Here is a 5,028-nt window from a genome sequence, read left to right as displayed (position 1 = left end):
AGCAAGAAGAGTGAGACATTGAGGAGATGGGGCCCAGGTAAGGCACAAGTAACCCACCAATCCTCTGATCTCAAAATCAATCCACCTGCCTCACAGGAAACTTCCTACCGGTCCCAAATTTCACACTACGGTATTATAACAACCCGTATTAGCCAACTTTATCATTAGGACCCAGAGACTTCAACAATTTGGGCAGAAAATTACTCCCAAATTCTCATCACAAAGTGACACTTTTTGTGAGATATTTCAGGAACCTTGGCAGGAAGCAGGAACTGCCTCAAGATATCTGAACTAAACACCTTTTCAAATAATTGTGAAGGAAGTGATGTTTAAAAATAAATTACAATAGAAGAGGTGCCATAGACTGAATGTTTGCGTCCCTCCAAAATCTGTTCGTGGAAGCTCCGCATCCCTTCTCCCACGCCTTGCCCTCTGCAACTCTTCCATTTGGCTGTTCCTGAGATGTATCCTTTTTAATAAGCCAGTAACCATGAGAAAAGTGTTTTCCTGAGTTCTGTGAGTCATTCTAGTGAGTATTGAAACTGAGGAGGGGCTGGGGGAACCCCTGATCTGTAGCTGGTCTGTCAGAAGTAGGGGTGGCTCCCCAGGACCTGCAGTTGGCGTCTGAAGCGGGGGCTGGGTTAGGTCTTGTGGAACTGACTTCTTAAACCAGTGGGGTCTGCCGCTCACCTGGGTAGTTAGGGTCAGAACTGGATTGACTTGAATTGTTGGACATCTAGTTGGTGTCAGAGAGTGTCTGACGGTTGGTTTCAGAGCCACAGGTACACGTGGCCTTTTCTCTGGCTCCAAAAGGAGACACCTGTGGGGAAGGAGCCTGGGCGGGCAGGCCTACTCGTGTATCTAGTGCATATCAGTTGCTTGGTACCTGTAGAAGAAATGTTGATTTAAAATAAGTATTGCTGAAATGCCTTGCAATGTGGAACATTCGGGGTATTCTAGTAAAAGTTGCAGGGGACTTCCCTGGTGGTCCAGTGGTTGAGAATCTGCCTGCCAATGCGGGAGATGCGGGTTTGGTCCCTGGTCAGGGAACTGGGATCCCACGTGCCGCAGGACAACTGGGCCTGAGCACCACAACTACTGAGCCTGCGCACTCCAGAGTCCATGCGCCACAACTAGGGAGCCCACGTGTCACAACGAAAGATCCTGTGTGCCTCAACTAAGACCCCACGCAGCCAAATATGTTAATTAATTTATTTAAAAAAAGGTGTAGGAAATTTACCAAAGGTTCTGATTTGAAATTATGATCTGTGCCTTTCACTTTGAACTTAGTCCCATGTGACAGGCGAGGCCTGGCTTACCAATTTCATTCTGAGTTTATAGAATATAAAACCTGTATTTTAAAAAAATGCTTTTTCATTAATTATTTGCAACCTTCTCCAAATCAGACACAAAAGTCTTCATGTGAGGGGATTCCCTGGAGGTCCAGTGGTTAGGGCTCTGAGCTTCCACTGCTGGGCGCCTGGGTTCAGTCCCTGGTTGGGAACTAAGATCCCGCAAGCCGCACAGCGCGGCCAGAGAAGACAAAAAGTCATCAGGTTTCCCTGGTGGCGCAGTGGTTAAGAATCCACCTGCCAATGCAGGGGACACGGGTTCGAGCCCCGGTCTGGGAAGAACCCACATACCGTGAAGCAACTAAGCCCACGTGTCACAACTACTGAGCCTGCGCTCTAGAGCCCACGAGCCACAACTACCGAGCCTGCGTGCCACAGCTGCTGGGGCCCGCACGCCTAGAGTCCGCACTCCGCAACAAGAGAAACCACCACAATGAGAAGCCCGTACAGCACACGAAGAGTAGCCCCCGCTCGCCACAACTAGAGGAAACCCACGTGCAGCAACGAAGATCCAATGCAGTGAAAAATGAATAAATAAATAAATTTATTTAAAAAAATCCTCATGTGAGCTGCATAAAGATACATGTGTTAACCAGAGAGAGGGTGGATGGGCAGGAGGGAGGAAGGGAAGACACACTGTTTTGTTTCTTGATCAGCTGTGATCACACAGGTGTGTTCATTTTGTGAAAGTCCACTGGGCTGTTTACTTAGGATTTATGTACTTTTCTGTATGGACTTGTTACTTAAAAAATAAATGAGGGACTTCACTGGTGGCACAGTGGTTAAGAATCCGCCTGCCCAGGCAGGGGACAAGGGTTCAAGCCCTGGTCCGGGAAGATCCCACAAGCCGCGGAGCAACTAGGCCGGTGCGCCACAACTACTGAGCCTGCGCTCTAGAGCCCGCGTGCCGCAACTACTGAAGCCCACGCGCCTACAGCCCATGCTCCACAACACGAGAAGCCACCGCAATGAGAAGCCCACGCACTGCAACGAAGAGTAGTCCCCTCTCGCCGCAACTAGAGAGAGACCACGGGCAGCAATGAAGACCCAATGCAGCCAAAAATAAATAAATAAAATAAATAAATTTATTTTAAAAATACACTTTAAAAACAAATGACAGGGTCTTCCCTGGTGGTCCAGTGGGTAAGACTCTGCACTCCCAATGCAGGGGGCCCAGGTTCGAGCCCTGGTCGGGGAACTAAATCCTGCACGCATGCCACAACTAAGAAGTCCACATGCCCCAACTAAAGATCCCCCATGCTGCAACAAAGGTCCCACGTGCCACAACTAAGACCTGGTGCAGCCAAAATAAATAAATTTTAAAAATTGACACTATTCAAATAAAAAGTTCAAATCCTCTCAGAACTGTGAGGGTTAAGAGATCACATATGTAAGGCACCTGACAGTTTTTAGCACACAGGACATACTCGTTAGAGTTTATGTGCCAGCTCTGCTCATTAGATGAAAGGCCAGGTGAATATGCAAATGACCAAAGTGGGTAAGGAATGGATCACCAGTCCATGACAAAGAGTAAGATGTTCACAGAGCAAAGTGCACAGATTTGTGGTTTGCATTTAGTTCCTCCACCTACCAAGCAGGTCACTTTACCTCTCTGAGCCTTAGCTTTCTCATCTGATTAATAACTGCCCAACAGGTGAGTTGCCACGGTTAAATGACATACATAAAGGCCCTGTCATGGCACTCTACCTGTACACACACAGTTGTGCTCAGTAAGCAGTAAGCATGATGGTGATTGTTGTCAAGTCCAAGCTCATACTGCTTGCCCTACAACAGGAAAATAAATCAAGATTCAAGTCATTGGGGCAAGGAATGGTGAATTTATTTGGAAAGCCAGCAGACCAAGAAGATGATGGACTCGTGTCCCAAAGAACCATCTTGACTAAGTTAGAATTCAGACTTGTTTTATACTAAGAGGGGAGGGAGTAAAGTCAAACATTTCCTGGTTCTGGTCAGTCTCCAGAGGGGATGTGTTTCTTCTTTCCTGCAGTCATTCACAGGTGGACCTGGTTGGGATGTTTCCTGTGAGCTAAATAAAGATATTTTAGATGAACACTCATTACCTGGGAGGCAAGTTTCCCAGAGATGGGCCATTATGTGTAATTTAAGCTTATAGGCCACACCCCTTTAGTGATTAAATTGTGATAGAATACAATGATTCTTTTTTTAAAAAAAATAATAAATTAATTTATTTATTTAATATTTGGCTGTGTTGGGTCTTTGTTTCTGCACGTGGGCTTTCTCTAGTTGCAGCGAGCGGGGGTTACTCTTTGTTGCGGTGCACGTGCTTCTTGCTGTGGCTTCTCTTGTTGCGGAACACGGACTCTAGGCGTGTGGGCTTCAGTAGTTGTGGCACGCAGGCTCAGTAGTTGCAGCTCGCGGGCTCTAGAGCGCAGGCTCACTAGTTGTGGTGCAAGGGCTTAGTTGCTCCGCGGCATGTGGGATCTTCCCGGACCAGGGCTTGGACTCATGTCCCCTGCACTGGCAGGCGGATTTTTAACCACTGTGCCTCCAGGGAAGCCCCCGATTCTTCCCTATTACATGATGACTGGGAAACCTTGCATGCAAAGCCCTCACACTACTGCAGTCTGCACCATGGATGTGCAGGCAGCTTGAGATACAGATTCTCCAGTGGCCATGAACCCCTAAGCCTTTATTGGCTGAAGCTTTCAACGTTGCTCTAGACAGCGAAGCTTTCCAGGAAACACTGTTCACAATCTACCTTCAAGGAACTCATCTGCAGGTGCAGCTGTTCTGTCCACGCATTAAGCTCATGGCTGGTAATGGCTGTGAGAAGACCATCGTGCCAGACACAGTGACCTTAGAAAATGTAAGCTAATGGCAGTTTTATGTTTTATGGCAGCTTTTCCTGTCTATTCACTGCCAACAAGAGCCAATCCTGGCCTCTCTGGCCTGCATCTCAGCCTGGACATTTTAGGAAACTCAGCAGGAAATTACATCAGGGCAGATTAAAATGGCTCTTGGATATGCTGTGAAACTTAGGAGTAAAGTCATCCAACTAAAGCCTGTGGAACTATGATATGTATTAACACGCACAAGGACTTCCCTGGTGGTCCAGTGGTTAGGACTCCGTGCTTCCACTGCAGGGGCGCGGGTTCAATCCCTGGTCAGGGAACTAAGATCCCACATGCCACAGGCTGCGGCCAAAAAGTAAACAAACATTTGGAAAAAAGAAAAACATGCACAGTGTTAATTGCCACTCACTCAGGCCCCGCTATGCGACACGTGATGGTAGACACGTCCACACATCACTCCCGTAACAGCAATTTCCAGGATTTACTTAACCACCAAGGTGAGGAGTAGTCCATCTCCTACAGCCCCTATGCTCTCCCATGTCACTTTGGCCCTACAATGACTAAAAGGCCATACATCATCGTGGTCTAGGTATACGAGGTCCACATTATACTCTCATAGTATCTGTACATCAAAGATCAAGAAAGAGTAGATGGGATGGGCTCCTCTGGTGGCGCAGTGGTTGAGAATCCACCTGCCAAGGCAGGGGACACGGGTTCGAGCCCCGGTCCGGGAAGATCCCACATGCCGCGGAGCGGCTGGGCCCGTGAGCCACAACTACTGAACATTGTGCTCTAGAGCTCACGAGCCACGACTACTGAGCCCATGTGCTGCAACTACTGAA

The 5,028-nt window shown here is 47.9% G+C and overlaps 1 non-coding gene across 1 annotated transcript; it reads left to right on the top strand.

Moving 5' to 3' along the window:
* The first annotated feature begins 2,477 nt into the window (after nt 1-2,477).
* On the top strand, nt 2,478-2,550 carry TRNAG-CCC (transfer RNA glycine (anticodon CCC)). Its single transcript has one exon. It is a non-coding gene; the product is annotated as a tRNA-Gly (tRNA).
* The last annotated feature ends 2,478 nt before the right edge of the window (nt 2,551-5,028 follow it).

This window comes from Phocoena phocoena, chromosome 7 (genome assembly GCF_963924675.1).
Source record: "Phocoena phocoena chromosome 7, mPhoPho1.1, whole genome shotgun sequence".
Lineage (NCBI taxonomy): Eukaryota > Metazoa > Chordata > Mammalia > Artiodactyla > Phocoenidae > Phocoena > Phocoena phocoena.
This window is presented reverse-complemented; position numbering and strand designations above follow the sequence as displayed.